Source organism: Mytilus edulis, chromosome 8 (genome assembly GCF_963676685.1).
Source record: "Mytilus edulis chromosome 8, xbMytEdul2.2, whole genome shotgun sequence".
In the NCBI taxonomy this organism is placed as follows: domain Eukaryota; kingdom Metazoa; phylum Mollusca; class Bivalvia; order Mytilida; family Mytilidae; genus Mytilus; species Mytilus edulis.
This window is the reverse complement of record NC_092351.1, coordinates 79,788,428-79,810,153: the sequence shown is the minus strand read 5'-3', so window position 1 is coordinate 79,810,153 and position 21,726 is coordinate 79,788,428. Positions and strand designations below refer to the sequence as shown.

General features: G+C 34.6%; 1 pseudogene; it reads right to left on the bottom strand.

Annotated features, from left to right (window-relative positions):
• Positions 1-1,304: 1,304 nt before the first annotated feature.
• On the bottom strand, positions 1,305-7,306 carry LOC139484408 (uncharacterized; annotated as a pseudogene).
• Between the last annotated feature and the right edge of the window lie 14,420 nt (positions 7,307-21,726).

The following is a 21,726-nucleotide window of genomic DNA, read 5'->3' as shown; positions in this document are numbered from 1 at the left end:
ACAAAGCTCTATCAGTACACAAGCAGCAATGATGAAATTCACCCTAAGCCTACCATATCATACAATAATCTATGTCCTTAGCTGCCTTTTTGTTTAAATCAAAATGTATATGTTTAGATTCTGATACTTTTAGTGGCACATGATATCTAGACCTACCATATACATATTGCTTTCCATAAAGATTCCATAAAGATGTAAACATTTGATTTAAAATGTGTAATGCTTCTTTTTTGTCTTTTGGCAAGTTATCCGGTGTTAGTGTTGCCCATTAAAATGAATAATAAAGTACCCGAATATAGAGAGGGAGCTATGTCTCCAAAACAATTATGTACAGCAAATTGAAATAAATAATGTATGTATCAATACCTGATAGAATGACATCTTGAAACTGTAGGTCTACTAGAAAAGAAACTCAAGCATTCGGATACACACTTTTGAAGCTCGTGGAGAAGCCATTTCTGTAAGCCTCATGGCTATATCTTCCCTGGAAATTTGTCCTATACTAACTCCTTTGTAAGGTGAATTAGGTTTACCTTGTAGATGTAGGAAAAAGGCATCACAGCTACCAGGAAGTACACTCTGACTGACAAACGAATCTTCCAGAAACTTTTTTATGAACTGTTTCCCCAGAATTTCACACGTACTGTCAAGGAAATTGTGAAAACCGTAGAAAGTTTCTACCTTCGAAATTGCTGTTTTGGACTTGAACCAAATTTTAAGTGGTGGTGGCCTGTCTCTGTAAATCCTAGGCCCCAACGCAAGAAATCCAAATTGGCCTGTTCTGCAGTTCATAAGACTTACTGCACCTTGGCCAATTTTTACTGCCTGTTTGTTCGATGAAGGTGGTGCAGGACTTCCCCATAACATCTTTTCAAGACATAGCTCTGAAGAGAAATATGAACATATACATTGTGCAATTTTATTTTAGGAAGCCAGTTATGAGCATTTTTCACATTTTTGTTATTATTGATCATGTTGATTAATAAATTGCAATGTATCAAGATAATTTGAAATTCCAAAGTCATGTCTGTCCAAAAGAGGATCAATCTGCCTCTTCAGTTCATTAGAATTTTCTGGTGGAATTGGACAGTTGGTGGTATGTACATTTACTGCAGTTCCATCTGCGTCTTCAACTGGAATTGGTTCATCCCAATCAATACCAAAGTCTTCTTCCTGAACTATATCAGTTTCAAACATTTCTGTAACTGCTACATTGTTACTGTTGCACAGTTGTAATGCACCCCGTAAAACAATTGCTTTTGTGTTTTTCCTCTTTCTGTTCTGATTTTGTGATTATTCCACATTTATTTGAAGGTGTCCAGAGATCTTTTGATCCTTGCCATAAATACATAATGTAGTGACCATAAGTGAATTTCACTTTCCATATCAAGGATGCCTTCCCTTTCCATAAAAGTGAACAAATCATAATATACATTGGTGCATCCACGATACATATCTAGCCAAAATCTTTCAATTCTTTAGTTGTGGACACTTTTGCCTTGTAAGATACTTCCTCTGTAAGACCCTTTTTGTAAGGTCATGAAAGTGGCCACATCTACATTCTCTGTTCCATGGTCAGTTCTTACTCTTGATGGTAAACCATATTTCTGAAAAGCTGGTAAGAACGATTGGAGAACTATTGCTGATTTATTGTTTGTTGAAATGGAAAGGAAAACTATAAGCCTACTGATTCCACCAATTCCTCCGTGTACAACAAAACGCCATCTGAAAAAAGAAAGAAATGCCTTTAAGTTTATTTCTATTAAATGTTGGGATGCATAAGCTGTAACTAGAGACTCTTTTTATAGCCAATGTTGCTCACCTTAGGTCTATGTGCATATTAAACAAAGTACAGACGGATTCATGACAAAATTGTGTTTTTTGTGATGTTTGTAGATCTTACTTTACTGAACATTCTTGCTGCTTACAATTATCTCCATCATTATTGAACTTGGCAGAGTACTTACAGTGGAAAATATTTTGTAAAATTTACTAAATTTGTTAAAAAATGACTATAGAGGTCAATTACTCCTTAAAGGGTCAATTGACCATTTTGGTCATGTTGATTTATTAGTTTCAGGAGAAGAATTTTGGTAAAGTTAACGATGACAGACCTTTTGGGCCAGGTGAGCTAAAAAGACTAGTTGTCTTCACAAGACAATGGGACGGAAGGACACACAACACGATCCCACCACTAGAATGGGTATAAAAAGGACTACCATGTTTCAAGGCTTTTTTATTTAAATCTGATCTGCCTTTTGTGGCAAATAACCTAAATATTAAGTGTAAGAAGAACCCTTGTGTAGATCAAAAGTTAACCACAGGGGGACAGACCACAGTTAAGTAGCAGTATACATATATTAATATCACCACTAATGTCAGAGTGAGATGGGGTATAAGACTTAAAAACTATGATTTTATACTATTTTTTTTACTACAAATAGGGTAGGATAACCATACATGGTTATACTATTATCTATTACAAAAATGAATAAATATTGCTTGTGCTGTTGAAGTGCTTATTCAAGTCAAATTTTAAAGAATGTCAATGATTATGAAATAATTAGAATTTTCTCTTCAACTGGTCTAACTCCTGAGCGATAATGATATCTTCATGATCTTAGCTTTCCTATGATTAAAATAAACTGTTGACACAGAAATAGGTCTGGTCTGTCCAATATTGATAGTATATATAGTCATTAGTGCATATGTTGAAATTCAACTCTCGACATTGCTTTATATGGCACTTCATACCATAAATTATTGACAATATATATATCTCCATATCATAATAAGCAAGAATGCAAAGTAATTATGTTGAGGAAATGTCGTTTCAAATATACAAGGACATGTAACATTTTCATGAAATAAGGTTACCTTAGTACAAAACCTTAGTACAAAAAGGGCAATTAACTCTTCAAAAATGGTCTGAAAAACTGACGTCATGATATGCAAATCTCCATTTGATAATAAGCAAACATGCATAAAATGTAGAGGTTATGCATACAAACTTTTTGATGCAATATTCTAAAAAAAAAGGTCAGTAACATTAATTTCTTTAAAAATGGTCCAATCAAACTGCCATTATGAAAAATGTGAATCTTCATATGGTAGATCAATGTAATAAGCAAGCAAGCATTTACAGTTTCGAGGAATTTCCATTTAAAATTGAAATATTTCAAGTCATAAAGAGCAATAACTCCTTCAGAATGGTTTAATCACACTGCCATAATGATATGCGATTCTCCATATGACAAGACTTCATGCAGTTTTGAGAAATTCCTATTTAAATTGTGACAAAAGCTAGGGTGGGGAAGACAACAATTGTAGGCCATGATGTAAATAAAATGGCTCTCATGTAAATTTGTATCAATTTCACAGATCTAGATCTAGAGATGAAACAATAATAAATACCTTATCAATTTATGATTCCCATCTACATGACATAATGAATTAGGACCTGCAACACGAAAGTTACGTCTTTGCACAACGTCACACCATCTCATTGCCACAGCTGCTGGATCAAGCCTAACAAGAGCCTCTCTCACTCTGGTTTCTTGGCAAAAGTGACCACAAACTTTTAATCTTGCTTGAATAGACCTGTAGCCTATATGGGGATTCTCTTCTTTAATTGGCTGCAGTAGCTGATCTAAATCATCATCACATATTGAGTTATACTGTTCCGTTGTTGACAGACCGTAAAACCTTAAACATTAAAAATTTCTTAGAAATCAATTATTTTAAAACACAAAAAGAAAGTTTTTCTTCACTTTTAATATTGACAATTTGTACATTTTACCCTTTATCAGATTATATAAAGTTCAGAGCATATAAACCTTGAAAATTGATTTTGGGAGTTTCAGTTCAAACAGTTTAGGAATTAGGGGCCAAAAAGGGGCCCAAATAAGCATTATTCTTGGTTTTCGCACAATAACTTTAGTATAAGTAAATAGGAATCAATGAAATTTAGACACAAGGTTTATGACCACAAAAGGAAGGTTGGGATTGATTTTGGGAGTTGAGGTCTGAACAGTTTAGGAATTAGGGGCCAAAAAGGGCCCAAGTAAGCATTATTCTTGGTTTTCGCACCATAACTTTGGTATAAGTAAATAGAAATCTATGAAATTTAAACACAAGGTTTATAACCACTAAAGGAAGGTTGGGTTTGATTTTGGGAGTTTTGGTCTCAACAGTTTAGGAATAAGGGGCCCAAAGGGTCCAAAATTGAACTTTGTTTGAGTTCATCAAAAATTGAATAATTGGGGTTCTTTGATATGCCAAATCTAACTGTGTATGTAGATTCTTAAATTTTGGTCCCGTTTTCAAATTGGTCTACATTAAGGTCCAAAGGGTCCAAAATTAAACTTAGTTTGATTTTAACAAAAATTGAATCCTTGGGGTTCTTTGATATGCTGAATCTAAAAAATGTACTTAGATTTTTGATTATTGGCCCAGTTATCAAGTTGGTCCAAATCGGGGTCCAAAATTAAACTTTCTTTGATTTCAAAGTCCAAAGGGTCCAAAATTAAACTAAGTTTGATTTTAACAAAAATTGAATTCTTGGGCTTTTTTGATATGCTGAATCTAAACATGTACTTAAATTTTTGATTATGGGCCCAGTTTTCAAGTTGGTTCAAATCAGGATCCAAAGTTATTATATTAAGTATTGTGCAATAGCAAGAAATTTTCAATTACACAGTATTGAGCAATAACAAGAAATCTTCAATTGCACAGTATTGTGCAATAGCAAGAATTTTCAATTGCACAGTATTGCGCAATATCAAGAAATCTTCAATTGCACAGTTTACAGATACAGTTAAGTCAGCTTCATATCTTGACTTACATCTAGAAATTGACAATGAGGGTCGGTTGAAGACAAAACTTTACGACAAAAGAGATGATTTCAGCTTTCCAATTGTGAACTTTCCATTTCTAAGTAGCAACATTCCAGCAGCACCTGCATACGGGGTATATATCTCTCAATTGATACGATATTCCCGTGCTTGCATTTCCTATCATGATTTTCTTGATAGAGGGTTACTGCTCACAAGGAAGCTATTAAATCAAGAGTTCCAAATGGTGAAGTTGAAATCATCCCTTCGTAAATTTTACGGACGCCATCACGAGTTGGTTGACCGTTATGGAATAACCATTTCACAAATGATATCGGATATGTTCCTCACGTCGTAACTACAATCTCCTTCCCTTTCATGAATTTGACCTACCGAATTAGACTATTTACCGGATTTGTAATCACATAAGCAACACGACGGGTGCCGCATGTGGAGCAGGATCTGCTTACCCTTCCGGAGCACCTGAGATCACCCCTAGTTTTTGGTGGGGTTCGTGTTGTTTATTCTTTAGTTTTCTATGTTGTGTCATGTGTACTATTGTTTTTCTGTTTGTCTTCTTCATTTTTAGCCATGGCGTTGTCAGTTTGTTTTAGATTTATGAGTTTGACTGTCCCTTTGGTATCTTTCGTCCCTCTCTTGTGCAATAGCAAATATTTTCAATTGCACAGTATTGCGCAATAGCAAGAAATATCTAATTGCACAATATTGTGCAATAGCCTGAAATTTTCAATTGATTGGAGTTATCTATCTTTGTCCAGAATTGTAGTTGAATCAACTTAAATCATTGTTTTATACAATATACAATGTATATTCACTTTTACTACCAACTGATAAATCAAAACAATCTTTACCATTCAGTGATAACTAGCACCTTTTGTTACATTTTAACATTTTATGATGTATTTAAATGAGTAGTTATTGTTGCAAACTCCATTCGAAATTTGAATTAAGATCAGTTTTGGAAAAAGGGAAAGGGGGATGTGAAAAAAAAATTTTGGGGGGGTTAAATTTTTCTCATTTCAGATTTCATAAATAAAAAGAAAATTTCTTCAAACATTTTTTTTAGAGGATAAATATTCAACAGCATAGTGAATTGCTCAAAGGCAAAACATATATTTTAAGTTCATTAGACCACATTCATTCTGTGTCAGAAACCTATGATGTGTCAACTATTCAGTCACAAATCAAATTTAGAGCTGAATCCAGCTTGAATATTGTGTCCATACTTGCCCCAACCGTTCAGGTTTCAACCTCTGCGGTCGTATAAAGCTGCGCCCTGTGGAGCATCTGGTTCTGTTCTCTGCAATTTTTTTTTTGGAGAATATATGCTATATTTTTTGGTACAATTTTTTTTTTATTGATATGTTTATATACATGTGTATGTGTCTGTGTGTGTAAACGTGCTTGCAAAAGTATGCGTGAACAGATATGTTAAGGTGTTTACACATTATGTGTATATGTATCCAAGTGTATGTATATGTGTATGCACATGCATGCACATGTTTGTTTATTTTTATACACATGCATATATTTATATATATGTGTATACACATGTTGGTATATTTGTACATGTAAACAGGTGTATGCACATGGCTATGTATATGTATACACATATGTATGCACATATATGTATTTGTAGATATGTTACAATTGTATATGTGTACATGTATGCACATATATGTATATTTGTATTCACATGTATACACATATGTGTATGTGTAAACGTGCGTGTATAGGTAGGGTTAGAGTTATATGTACATTTGTGTGTGTGTACAAATGTATGTTTATGTGTGTACATATGTGGTTCATGTGTGTATACATGTACACATGTATGTGCACCCCAAGGGTGACTGGGGTATAGAAATATGGCCACTTGGTCTTCTCCCGACCGGCAGTAAAACGCTTGCTGAAGTGGGGCGTCCGTTTGGCTGTGCGGGATGTATCAAGTTCGCAGTCACGTCCGTCAGAAGGGGACGTTAAATCCGATGCCTCGTGTAAAGACAGTGCCACGCTCTTTGCACGTTAAGAACCCTTGCAACAACTCTTTGAGGGGTCCGTAGGTGGCCTGTTGCAAGGCAAAATTTCTGTCCCTATCCAAGATACCCTCATTTTCCAGTGGCAGTCCAAAATTCCCCGACCATCATCCTAGATGGCCTCTATTACAACAACCTACCTATTGTATTTATTGTGAACTTGTTCTCGTCCTGAATATGCATGAAATATTTGCCACTGGACGTTAAGCAACCAATAATCAATCACATGTATGTGTGTTCAAATGTATGTGTACGTATGTTCACAATTATGTATATGTGTTCACACTTATCATAAATGAAATGAAAATTTTACTTAAGAATTTCTTCCGTCTGAATAACTGTTCGTCTGTGTTTAACTCTCTTCTTCATGGACTTTCTCAGGACTTTAATGTGTTCTACCATTCTTCTTGCGCACTCCATTTTCTCTATTCTGACCCTCCGGTGGATCGCTATCCTTGCCGTGGTCGGGGGGCTTGCGTGTCTCTGTGACCCCAAGAGCTATGCCAATTGGAGCTTCGTCTCCTGGTAGGGTTACCCATGCTGGACAGGTCGAAGGGTAGAGACCAGACTAAAGTGATCCGAACATCGTGAGATGCCCGATGTTTTAAATAAAATAGGCTCTCCAACCCGTTTGCCGTGGGTTGCTACCCGTGTCGGTGGTTGACGAGATCCTTGTGGATGAGGGCTATAGCCAGACTCCTTACGGTCAGAAAATACCCGGACGGACGAGACTATAGTTCAAAAAGCTGCTTTGGCTTCGATATCATCTAAACGGGAGGTCGGATGGACCCGGTTCGATCAATCGGCTGGTCATGTCGAGCCCTTCAGTTAATCCTTAACAATAAGCTTTCTTGTAACAATTTTCATAATATACACATGTGTTTTAAATTAAGCTATTTATATTTCGGATAACTGAAGAAGGCGATGGCTCATGGGTCAATCAAGTGGTACGCTTTCTTTTTCGCTTGATGGATACGCTCTGCTTGAGTATACTATTTTTGGAACATCTGGTGCTTTCCGCAGTGGATCTTAGGTGCTGATTTTGAGGACCAGCTACATTATATTTGGAGCTCGTTTTCAGCATTAGCACTTGATCCCGGTTCGCCACGAAAACACAGCATCGCCCTTGTAGGCACTCCGAGGTGGGTGGATGACAAGAATGGTGAATCTTTCTCCTTTCATATGGCACAACAAAACAAACCCTCTAAATCAGCTTTAATACATAAGAAAAGAAAATGTGATGATTCAGAGCCCTGTCGGGAAGATGACAGTTGGCCCAGATTTATTGTAATAAAAGGAACAGATGAAAAACCAATTTCAAAAATATCGCCCTTTGTAATTCACAAACAAATTCAAAGCGTTGCTGGTACTGTAAAAAAAGTTTCAAAAATGAGATCTGGCAATTTGTTGGTTGAATGTTCCAACAAAAGTCATTCAACAAATTTACTTACAATGACTACAATAACAAACTTTCCTGTTTCTGCCTCTCCTCATAACAGTTTGAACAGCTGTAAGGGGATCATTCGAGACAGAAGTCAATACCTTGGTGACCTTACCGTGGAAGAAATCGGTGAGGAACTTTCGAGCCAAGGTGTAACTGATGTTATTAGATTTCAAATTAAAAAGAATGGCAATATAATCAAATTAAATACATATCTTTTGACCTTTAGAACTCCAACTCCTCCTCCATCTATTACTTTAGGTTGTTTCGGAATCAGAGTTGACATGTTTATCCCTAACCCAATTCGATGCTTTACTTGTCAAAAGTTTGGGCATGGAAGCAAACAATGTCGTGGTAAGCAGAGATGCTTCAAGTGTTCTGACGAAGGACACGAGGGAACAAACTGTAACTCTGAATCTTCTAAATGCGTAAACTGTGGTGAATCCCATTTTTCATCGTCTAGGGACTGCCCTGTTTACCTTAAAGAAAAAAATATTATTAAAATTAAAACAGAAAGAAGCATCAGTTACCCAGAAGCTAAACAGATAGCTTCTGTTTCGAATGATCTCCTTGTTTCAAACAGACCATCGTACGCCAGCAAAGTTGTCCGTTCATTCAGTCACGAGAATACACAAAACTCGCATGACTTGGCCAATTGATGCGGACAATTTTACAATGCTGCCTGTTGAAACAGAACCTACCGATAAAATATTAATTCCAAGAAAACCAACATCTTCCAAAACCAGTACTCAGTCAACTCAATCTTCCCTACAGAGCTCAATATCATCAACAACAAAAAATGAGAAAAAGAAATCAAATAAAAAAGAAACAGTAGAAATACACAATTGGGTCGGTGAATCTGTCTGGGATCTTCCCAGCGACATAGATGATTCTTCCACCTCAAAAAGTCTTCCTTCATCTTCATCTAAGAAGTTAACTTCTTCGTCCAGTACACAGTCTACTAAAATCCCATCTCCTCTTCGTTCTCCAGAAAAGAAGGATGTCCAAAATAAGCCAGTAAATACATCCTCTCAGAAGTCTTCTGATTCGAGATCGCGGGGTAGGGGTCGAGGCGGAGTAAAACCAGCTGCATGTGGTCCCGGAGATCGACGACTCTCCTCGCACAACAGATTTTCAACACTTGTCGATGAAACTGAAATGGAAACCGAAAGTGTTCCGCCACCCGAAAGATCACAATCTCAGGGTGAGCGAAATAAGAATACTGGCAAACTCGACAGCATTCGCCCTTCTATCATTAAATAATGACTAATATCATCCAATGGAATTGCCGAGGTCTTAAAATAAATCTTCTCGAGTTAACACTTCTAGTTCAGTCATTTTTACCTATTGCATTTTGTCTTCAAGACACTCATCTAAAAGAAAGTGACAATGTATCTTTAAAAGGATACAACATGTATAGCACATTTTCTAAGGTAGATGAACGTGCTGCAGGCGGATCATCCATTTTTGTGAAGGACAACGTCATTCATAGCACAGTTCAACTCACCACGGATCTGCAAGCAGTTGCAATTCGTTTATCGTTAGACAAAACAATTACTTTATGTTCGATATATATTCCACCCAATTCAATTATAGATAAAGCAAAACTAAAAAACCTCACTGATCAATTACCCTCACCATTTATACTTATGGGCGACTTCAATGCTCACAATCCATTATGGGGTAGCAAGACTCATAATGCCAAAGGTAAGATCATTGAGGACTTTGTCTCTCAAGAAGGATTATGCATTTTTAATGATGGATCTAATACGTATCTTCATCCTGGAAACGGGTCTTATTCTTCTATTGATATCACTATTTGCGATCCCTCTCTGCTTCTGGATTATTCATGGCGTGTTCATGATGATCTATGTGGAAGTGATCACTTTCCAATAGTACTTGAACATCTTTTTACTTCTGCCCAACAGAGAGTACCACGTTGGAAACTTGACAAGGCGGACTGGTCCTTGTTTGAGAATCTCTGTCAAGCGGAACTTCAGTCAAAGATGTTTGAGAATGTACAAGATCCAATTTTAACTTTTAATACAGTTTTAACGTCAATTGCTGACAGAACTATTCCTAAGACCTCGGCAAATCCGAAACATCCCAGCAAACCATGGTTTGATGACGCTTGTGATCAAGCCATAGGTGACCGTAAAAAATCTGAAAGACGGTTCAATCAACAACCAACGACGGAAAACTTGAGTAATTTCCGTATTTTTCGCGCTATGGCACGGCGGACTTGTAGGCAAGCCCGACGAACATCCTGGAAAAAATTCGTCTCGGGGATTACATCTCGCACTCCGATGACAAAAGTTTGGAATATGGTAAATAAAATAAAAGGTAAAAATTCTAAAGCCACTGTAAAACATTTGAAAGACGGCAATGATTTATTAACATCTGAAAAGGATATTGCCAACAAGCTTGGTGAAACTTTTGCGAAATCTTCTTCTTGTAACAACTACAGGGAAGACTTTAAAAAAGTTAAAAAACAAAAAGAAAAAATTAAATTAAACTTTAAATCAAAAAATGGTGAAAATTATAATAAACTATTTTCTCTTGAAGAACTTAAAACATCTCTGTCAAAAGCCCATGATACAGATAATATTCACTACCAACTCTTAAAACACTTGCCAGATTCCTCGCTAGAAGCTCTCTTGCAGCTCATGAATAACATCTGGGAATCTGGTGATTTACCATCAATCTGGAAGCTTGCAACCGTCGTGCCTATTCCAAAACCCAGTAAAGATCATACGGATCCTATTAATTATCGACCAATTGCTCTTACCAGTTGTGTCTGTAAAACACTCGAACGGATGGTCAATGATCGCCTTGTTTGGTTCTTGGAATCCAATGGGCTATTAGCCAATATTCAGTGTGGATTCCGACAGGGCCGCAGTACTCTTGATCATCTTGTTCGATTCGAATCATTTGTTCGTAATGGTTTTGCGAAAAATGAACATGTGGTGTCGGTCTTTTTCGACCTTGAGAAGGCCTATGATACTGCATGGAAATATGGTATTTTAAAAGATTTATTTGATATGGGGTTGAAAGGCAATATGCCTAATTTTATTTCTAATTTTCTTTCTAACAGACAATTTAATGTTAGAGTAAATTCCACCATGTCTGATCTGTATGATCAAGAGATGGGTGTCCCTCAGGGCAGTATTTTATCTGTTACATTATTTAGTCTTAAAATCAACAGCCTTGTTGAAGTTTTAAAAAGTAATATTGAAGGTTCATTGTACGTTGATGATTTTTTAATATGTTACAGATGCAAAAATATGAATAACATAGAAAGACAATTACAATTATGTCTTGGAAGAATTGAAAAATGGGCCTCGGAAAATGGTTTTAAATTTTCCACGTCAAAAACGGTCGGGATGCATGTTTGTAACAAAAGGAAATTGCATCTTGATCCAGAACTCACTTTGTACGGCAACCCAATTAAAATGGTTGATTAAACCAAATTTCTTGGGTTAATTTTCGATAAAAAGTTAACCTTTCTACCCCATATCAAAATGTTAAAATCGAGATGCTTAAAAGCTTTAGATATTTTAAAAGTTGTCGGCAGCACTGACTGGGGTGCTGATCGCAACATTTTAATACTTAATTTATATAGATCTCTAGTTAGATCTAAACTAGATTATGGCTCTATAGTGTATGGCTCTGCAAGGAAGTCCTACATACAGATTCTCGATGCTGTGCATCACCAAGGTTTGCGTCTCTGTCTTGGCGCATTTAAAACCTCACCAGTTGAGAGTCTGTATGTAGAGGCTGATGAGCACTCACTCTCTGACAGACGTTTGAAGCTTGGACTTCAATATGCTGTCAAACTAAAAGCCTATTCAGATAATCCTGCCTACAGCTGTGTTTTTAATCCGATTTATGAAGATATTTTTGCAAAACATGAAAATAAAATTCCTCCGTTAGGTATACGTTTAAAACCACATTTAGCTTCTTTTGATTTAAAATCTGTTGCTCAAGTTAAAATTTGCAAATGTCCTCCATGGGAACTTCCCAAACCAAAAATGATATTTGATCTCCGTGAACACAATAAAAATAAAACAAATCCTCTTTTAATTCAGCAACACTATGCTGAAATTAAAGCCGATTATCTAGATTTCTCAACTGTCTATACTGATGGATCAAAAGATGGTGACAGAGTTGCATCTGCTGCTGTCTTCAGGGACAGAGCTGCAACTCTCCGTTTGCCATCTGATGCATCCATCTTTACTGCTGAAGCAGAATCAATAATTTTGGCTTTGAAATTTATTGCTTCTTCAGATAAATCCAAATTTATTATATGTTCGGATTCACTTTCATGCTTACAAGCTATACGAAATACTAAAATTAAAAACCCAACAATTCTCAAAATTTTATATATGTAATGAGGAATTTAAAAATTCTTCTGAAAGAAATAATATTTCTATGGGTTCCGAGTCATGTTGGAATCCTTGGAAACACAGCTGTAGACCTTGAGGCAAAGAATGTCCTGGGTGACCCTCTATCTAACTGTGATATACCATATACTGATTTTAAATCTAATATTAGAGAATATGTTTTTAATATATTGAAAAATAAATGGAGTAAAAAAGATGATAATAAATTGCATGAAATTAAACCTAATTTCAGGCAAACCTTTTAATAATATTATGTGCAGAACAGATCAGTGTGTTATTACTAGATGTCGTATTGGTCATACTAGAATAACACACGAGTATCTTTTAAAAAATGAAGATGAACCACAATGTGTTCCTTGCAACTGCAAGTATACTATTAAACATGTTTTAATTAATTGTATTGACTTTGCTGATATTCGTAAGAAGCATTTCAATGTCAATAATATGTATGATTTATTCAAAAATGTTCCTTTTACAAATATTGTTGCATTTTTAAAAGAAATTGGAATTTATTATAGAATATAAAACTGTTATTATATTTAAATCGTTTTTAATTTTTATCACGTTATCTTACTGTTGATTTTTATTTGTATATAATCAATTTGCTTTAGTCAAGAATTTAAGTATATTGAAGGACGTTTTGTCTTATTTTAAAATATGCTTTAAATTGTAAAAATATTCGAATTAGCTCTCGCCGCGATATAGCCTTTTTGTGCTAATGCGGCGTAAAGCAACCAACAATCAATCAATCAATCTCTATTCTGAAGACTTTGGTGTCCATCAGAAATTCTAATGCTCTTGTTAGAGAACCTAAGCTCGACAACAAGAACCCCGGAGCCATTGAGTCAAGATGATCCTTCATCCATCCATTTATGGCCGATCTATCAAGTAATGTCTCTACGGCCATCCTTGGGGATATTTTCTTGATTAACCATTGCCTGCCTAACGTGCTGTGAGGATGTTGTGTCGCGGGCAAGATACGGAAACCCCATCAGCCAAGTCTTAAATTGGTTATGTAATAACAATCTCCTGTTAGAATAACTGTCCGAATTAGCATCACTTCTTTCCTCAGCATTTCTGTCTTCTCCTGAGTTTTCAGCGTTGATATGAGTTGCTTCGAACAATACTGGTGAACTACATTGTTGTTGTTCGGCATGATCACAGTCTAAATGTCCAACAGTCTGATTGTCTGACTGTTCTGCATCATTTCGTTGGTCGAAAGGGTCACAGTCTGAATCAGCAGTGTGAATGTCCGACTGTTCTGGCTTATTAGACGAATGCTCTTCCTCTTCTGTTATTGTCTCACTAAACCATATGATTGATCTAGCAATCTTGTCAATCATTATCTTGGCTAAGATACTATCATAATTCAGGACATATTCTTTCTTGATAAGGAACTGGATGAATTTCACATCAGACATTAAATACTCAATAATTCTTGACACACTGATTGTTACTGTTTTGAAAAATCTGTCAAGGCATCTTCGTCTAGCAGTCCCCGAAACGTCTTACCTGGATCCATTCTCCTCCAGACGAAGAATGTCTGTGCCCCGTATTGTACTGCATCGGCCTTGCTGATACCTGTTTCTGTTAGTCAGAGAAATCACAGATTGCGTTATTTCTGTCAAACAGTTCAGGCTTCTTACTGGCTTGGGTCTCATTGCTATCGTAGTTGACTTCTTTTTTTTTCAGGCTGCATCACTATTTCTTCCTCACTGTCGGAAATCATAATCGTCTCCTCTGGTTCAACAACAGTTTCCTTTTTAACAGCATCTGCGCGAGCTAGCATAGTCTTCATTCTCTTTGAACCCCTCTTTATCTTATGCGACCTTGCCAAATGATCTGTCAGTCGTTTGTCATAAAGATCTTAACATCTGAGTTCAAGTAAATCTCTTACACAGGTTTTCGGTCCTGGGGAGAGTACTAGGACCGATAAATATGTGAAATAGATTGAGGTCACGTATTAAAAAAGTATTTTTAAAAACCAGCAATAAATAACACTCCACAATGCTCCTATATGAAGTCACGTTATAAAAATGTATGACCTAAAACCAACAATAAACAACGCACCGATTAAAAGCCTGAAGTATAATGATGAAGTAGAATAGAAATAAAAGTTTAGTGTTAGCGGCTAAGAATTTGGTTAGAATAACATTCTGTGATAAAATTAGGTAAAATCAAGTACTTTATGCTTGGTTTGTAGATTCCGAACGTTACTCGTAATAACGTTTTCTATGTTTCTTACAGTCCGACAAAATGGCAGATAATAGAACAGAGAAAGAAAGAGCAGATGAAGATAGAACTGAAGAAGATATGATACCCGAAGATCCAGATGTGTTTGATGAAGGTGATGGTAAGTTAAAATTCTCATTTGACTATCCGATCAAATGAATTTGACACTAAATATCCAGAAAACTTCAAACTGGTCCATCTGACAAGTTTTTTTATTTTATGTCAGCCTTTAGTTGTGTTAGACAACAGCTAAAGAAAAGAAAAAAAAAGAATATGTAAAATAGAAATCCATTTGAATTTTAACAAATTTCTACGGGACAAGTATAGCTCTCGTAGCAATTAAACCTTCAAAAGATGTATGCATATAGGCGGCACTCTTAAGTGCAGACATTCAATTGTTAATTGGTAATTTAACGGTCAAATAGTTACGTTTGCTTATGGAGATAATAATATGTAACAAATGTAACTAATGTGATAATTTTGGTTTATTTCTGTTGACGACTTGAAACATTTAAAATCCTTCAGATTTAAATCAACATGTAAAAAAACTTCCGAATTGTTTTGCATATTTTCTTAATCTGTGATATTAACCTTGTAGAGTATGTGACCATGACGAACGTTGAATTGATTTTAAAGAGAAGAGAAGACAAATTCAAAACTGCAATATTTGGGAAAATCCAAGAATTTCTTAAGATTTTTCAAAACCAAGACTAAAATAAAGGACAAATTGGAAAAGATTTAGAAGATAAAATAAAACGTGACTTTAAACTATTTGAAAGCCAGCAAAATGAAGCACTCGAACGCATTAAAAAAGAAACACAAAGTCTAAAACAGAAACAAGAAGAGGAGGCAAAAAAGATCAAAAATGAGTTAAGATCGAGTAACAAAATTCATATATGAACAATCTAAATTTCGAAACCAAATTAAAAACGATATGTGCATCTGGACTAAACAGCAAGAAGATGCCATAGCAACAATTCACCTAAAGATTGACGAAGCAAAGATCAACGATAAAAACATGTACATAAAAATTCAAGACGAGATGACCAGAGAATTCACAAAAGTCCGTCAAGATATTGAGAAAAGAGTAAATAATAATTATGAAACTCTTAATAACCAAATAGAATTAAGCAAACAAAAGTACAATGAGGATATTGAAATATTCTTAAATGAGGCAACATTTTTTATCAACACTAATCATAACGCAAATGCTGATTTTGCCTACAATAACCAAGCAATGTTTGTGCGACTGTCAGATGCTATTTCATTTCTTGGGCCAGAAGAATCACTGGCTGTTGCAACATCGACGCCCAATGTGTCACAAAATTCGATGAAAGATCCCGATGCTGACCAATCAGAGGAACAATGTCAACTTGTAAACTCGCAAAACGAATCAAATGAACCACCAAAGAAAGCGATAAAGGTCGATCTTAAAAACAGTCGAGAAATGGGAAAAGTCAACAAAAGGATATGCCTTCATATCGGAAATGTGTGAAAAACTGAATTATAAAAGAGGACATGTCAAAGATACAATTTTTAGGACAGGAGTATAACAGGGATATTGGGTTGAAACAGAATGTATGGAAAACCGAGTTTATAATAGAATCGACACTGTTTGTAAATCTAAGAATTAACACTGTTTGTAACGGTTCTAAAAAGAGTTAATGTTTTGAATAACTGAAATTGATGACTTTTTGTAATTTTCGAACAGTGTAAGGAGCTAAAAGAGTTAGGGTTAGGGGTTTTTTACGAGTTCATTTGGTGGTTCATCTCTTCAACGTCACTTTTTAGTCACGTGGTGTTTAGTAGGTGTGGCCAATTGACAATTCTTGATCCCTAACCCTAATAGATTTTAGTCCGCGTTAAATAAGTCAGTGAATTGATATGTCCTTAACCTTTTTATTAATAGATTTTAGTGCGCGTTTTATATCATTTTAGTTTCCTTTTCTATTTTGATATGGAAGCCATTGTTTTGTTACCGATTTGGATTTAATCGTTTTATCTTTGATTTTGATGACTTTAGTTATATTTTTGAGTGTGAACATTTATGTTTCTATCCGTTGGAGTAGATTATTTTTATTGTGGAGTCCCGATCTGGAATAATGTTGACAGAGGAACAGTTAGAAGCTATTAGAATACAACATATGAAAGACAGAGCTTCTGGCGGATAAGATGGAAGACTTTGGAGCTATAATTTACCTGATTATAAACTGTTCTTTAATCTTAATGATTTTTTGTTTTGAACTTTTAATTTTCGCAGATGATGACGAAGAATAACTTTTTATTTAAGTAAACATAAATGGCGAATATGTTTATATTAAACACTGTCATGTGGAATCATTTACTTTGATTTTTTGTTTGTTATTTATTTTCCCAGTTTTTTTAGGTTACAGCGTTAGGGTTAGGGTTAGGGTTTGGGTTTGGGTAAGGGTTAGGAGTACAGGCATCATTAGGGTTTAGTATTACAGACATCGTTAGGGTTAGTATTACAGACATCATTAGGGTTTGGATTACAGATATCATAAGGATTAGTATTAGACATTATTGGGGTTAGTATTACAAACATCATTAGTGTTAGGGTTATAGGTATCATAAGGGTTAGAGTTACATAGATCTTTATGATTAGGGTTACAGACATCATAAGGGTTAGTATTACAGACTCATTAGGGTCAGGGTTACAGACATGAGGGTTATTATAACTGACATCATTAGGGTTAGGGTTAGGAGTACAGGTATAATTAGGGATAGGAGTACAGGTATAATTAGGGTTAGGATTACAGACATCATAAGGGTTAGTATTACATACATCATTAAGGTTAGTATTGTATACATCATTAGGATTAACATATCCTGCTATAAAATTAATCATTTGTCTTGTATACCTAGTGTTAGACGTAAAATTATAAAAGTATTCACTAGTACATGTAATAAATTCTCCGTATGTAGCTCGAGTATTTATACTTGAAAAGATATTTGTAAAATCATGATAATTATGTCATCATCCATTTAGATGATTTATTTTTAGCATGTTTAGTGAGTTAGCAATGACGATATTCAGATTGAGTTTACATTACATTCTGCTTGACTGAATTTTGTTAAAATTATGGTCCATGTTCTTGACATCGATCATTCAAGTTGTTCCAACGCCTGCTAAATCATAATATGTAGATAACTTCGTTAAAAAATACTGAATCTTGCATTTATTGCTTATAAAATATATATTTATGATATCTCTTCTTTTTCTTCAGGTCTCTGTTTCTGCTTAAATTATTGATGAACAAGAAACAGTTGATGGAACTTCAAAAGAAAAGAAAGAATTCATTATTGCAGATAGCACTTCAGCCATGCCATTGGTGCTATGGAATGAGCAAATTGATTCGGTTCAGAGTAATGAATGTTATAACTTCAAAAATGTATCAACCAGAATATTTCAAGATAATATAAAATTATCAGCCACAACAAGGACAGTCATCAAACATATTCCACCAATGGAAAATATAACAACAAACCTGCTTCATATCAAACTACCAACAACAGTTACTGGGAACATCCACCAAGTTTCACTCAACAAAACTTACAAGTGCGGATCATGCTAATAAAATGCAATGGAAAATGACATCGGCAAAATCACAACTAAATGTACTTCATTTTCCATGAAGCAAAAAAAATGAATCTTTAAACGTGGTTTCAATTTGTAAAATAAATGTAGTCGATGATTTGGACAGCAGCCTATCAACTAAACTGACCATTTTTGATTCAGAGTTGAAAGCATGTCTTACTACTATAGATATAGGAGACCTCATAAATCAAGCAGATGACTTTGAAGACTTTATGCTGACCCTACCAAAAATGAGACTGACACATGCTAATAATATAGTTACTAGCATCTGCATTAAGGAAGACTAATTTTACAATATGCTGGAGATATGATATAACTTTGTCCTTTAAATTTGTTAGTTTTGTTTTTTGGGGGAAAAAATGATAATTATTTTTATTTAATTTATTTAACATGAACTTGGCCAAGACGCAAACTTTGGATTGTATTGATTTTGTTTACACTTGTTTACAGGAAATAAACATGCTTGATTTGAATCTTATTCTTAAATTATTTTAACTTCTACTAACTATATATCAAGAATTTATAAAATTTCATAATACAATAAAGTATAGAAATTGGGAATGTGTAAAAAAAAAAACTGATCAAAATGTGTAAAACAACCCTTAGGCCAACATTGAATGGGTCTTCAATGTGAGAAAAGTCCATCAAGAGCCTGGCTTGAGCAGGCTCCAAAACATGCATCTACTATGACGAGAAAATTGACACTGCTTGTACACGTTGAAAATACAAGAGATGAACAAACATGAAAACGACACCATTTTCGATACCAAAAAAATATAAATTACTGACTTGAAACAGGCTAAAAATGCTGCAGGTTTAAACATTTTTTGTGAGATCTGAATTTCACCTCTTGCCCTCTAGCCAATGTAGAATAAATAAACACCTATAATCTATTGAATATGAATTTTAAATCTAGGTCAAAAGAAGTCCTGGTCCTGAATTAGTTTAAAGAATTTCAACTTCGCAGTGATTTTTGTATAAGTTAAGGGGGTACAGAACACCTAAGAAAAGATAACTCTTACTCATAGTCTTATTCAATGCTACGTTTTAAAATCATGTGCAATATGCAAGCTTTTAAAAGATCATGATCAGAATGTTTACATTATTGCTAAGAGCAGCATTAAACCTATTGTTATTCATTTAATCTTTTAATCCATTTAAAGTTACTCATTTTCCATAAATGATTCTTCAAAGAGACATAATAGGGAAATTTTAGAGTGAAATAAAAGAAAACCAGGATTTTAGAAAAGGAGGGAAACAGAAAGGACCCGTTTTATTTCGTGTCTTACTTGCTAATGGCAATGCCTAGGTCTTACATAAAAAGAAATAAAGTACAAAAAGTCAAAAGTCCAAGGATGCTACCATTTGATGTCATGGGCGGGATTAAGAATGTTTTCCTGCATTTTTTTAGTTTTAATCATAGGGGGGATTAGACCGGGATTGAGTGTTTTTAAGCTCAGGATTTTGGGATGCGGGATTTCTTTTTTCGAATTTCGAAATTTAATGTCGGGATTTAAATTTATTGAAACTCTGGATTTCGTGTTTTGAAGCCTGGGCTTTCGGGATCATGCGCATTTTTTAAACCCGCACCTTTCCTGTATTTCAAAAAAGAATAAGAAAGGACGAGGTTCCAGGGAAACTTTCCGTTTATCACGTAGATGTTCGTATGTGGCTATCACGGTTTTTCATATTTATGAATTGTGTTAAGAAAATCTGAATTAGTATCCATATTGCACAATCAGAAAAATATAACGTCAACATTCATTGAAAACAGATCAGAACACACGAAAGACCCATCATATATATAATTTCCTCCAGTTATACTATTTTTAAGAGCATTTAATGTGAAAAACATATTTAGTTTCATATTAAAGTTAAGGTTAAAACTGATACATTTATTATGCTTAAAGATTCAAAAAAGAACAAAAGGGGGGATAAACAAGTGTTTACATTCTTGTGCTCAGGTATATTTCCCAACATGTTTACTATATACTATATATATGTGATTCATTTAGTTTAACATTAAGGCTTGGTAAACCACATACGTTTTGAGATTATAAATTATATTGATTGATTGTTGGTTGCTTTACGCCGCATTAGCACAAAAAGGCTATATCGCGGCGAGAGCCAATTCGAATATTTTTACAAATTTAAAGCATATTTTTAAGATAAGACAAAAAGTCCTTCAATATACTAAAATTCTAGACTAAAGCAAATTGATTATTTACAAATAAAAATCAACAGTAAGACAACGTGATAAAAATTAAAAACGACTTAAATATAATAACATTTTTATATTCTATAATAAATTCCAATTTTTTTTAAAAATGCAACAATATTTGTAAATGGAACATTATTAAATAAATCATACATATTATTGACATTGAAATGCTTCTTACGAATATCAGCAAAGTCAATACAATTAATTAAAACATGTTTAATAGTATAATTGCAGTTGCAAGGTACACATTGTGGTTCATCTTCATTTTTTAAAAGATATTCGTGTGTTATTCTAGTATGACCAATACGACATCTAGAAATAACACACTGATCTTTTCTCCACATAAAATTATTAAAAGATTTGCCTAAATTAGGTTTAATTTCATGTAATTTATTATCATCTTTTTTACTCCATTCATTTTTCAATATATAAAAAAACATATTCTCTAATATTAGATTTAAAATCAGTATATGGTATATCACAGTTAGATAAAGGGTCACCCAGGGCATTCTTTGCCTCAAGGTCTACAGCTGTGTTTCCAAGGATTCCAACATGACTCGGAACCCATAGAAATATTATTTCTTTCAGAATAATTTTTAAATTCCTTATTACATATAAAATTTTGAGAATTGTTGGGTTTTTAATTTTAGTATTTTGTATAGCTTTTAAGCATGAAAGTGAATCAGAACATATAATAAATTTGGATTTATCTGAAGAAACAATAAATTTCAAAGCCAAAATTGTTGCTTCTGCTTCAGCAGTAAAGATGGATGCATCAGATGGCAAACGGAGAGTTGCGGCTCTGTCCCTGAAGACAGCAGCAGATGCAACTCTGTCACCTTCTTTTGATCCATCAGTATAGACAGTTGCAAAATCTAGATAATCGGCTTTAATTTTAGCATAGTGTTGTTGAATTAAAAGAGG